Source organism: Aptenodytes forsteri, unplaced genomic scaffold (assembly GCF_000699145.1).
Source record: "Aptenodytes forsteri isolate BGI_AS27 unplaced genomic scaffold, ASM69914v1 Scaffold119, whole genome shotgun sequence".
NCBI lineage: Eukaryota > Metazoa > Chordata > Aves > Sphenisciformes > Spheniscidae > Aptenodytes > Aptenodytes forsteri.
In genome coordinates this window covers 5,691,093-5,691,512 of record NW_008796165.1, presented here as the reverse complement: position 1 = coordinate 5,691,512, position 420 = coordinate 5,691,093, and positions in this window count along the sequence as shown.

The window sequence follows — 420 nt, the reverse complement described above, 5'->3', positions numbered from 1 at the left end:
GTGTAACAACCATCCCACCGGGCGTGGGAAGCCGGCCTTTGGGAATATCGCTCCTTTACATGCAGTTCCTTAGGCTTTTAGTGCACACAAGCTTGAAGGAGAAAATAGGCATACCCCGGGCTTCCTCCCCGCGAGGTCTTCATCACATATTCCTGCCTCCCAAGGTTTCACCCTCATCTCCATCCATTCCCACCCCGGCACCCCGGTTGACAGCTCCCCCACCCCTTCCCTCCCTCCCTCCCCGCTGCCGGCACCCCGAGCGACCTATCATTTTAGGCCGCATCTTAAAAACGCCCGGGACAACATCTCCTCCACAGTGAGCGCGGTGAATCCTGCAGCGGGCTGGTTTTGCCGTGCTGTGTAAGCCGAGAGGCTGGGTAACGTGGAAGCTTTGTCACGGGTTTGCGGCAGGGGGAGGGG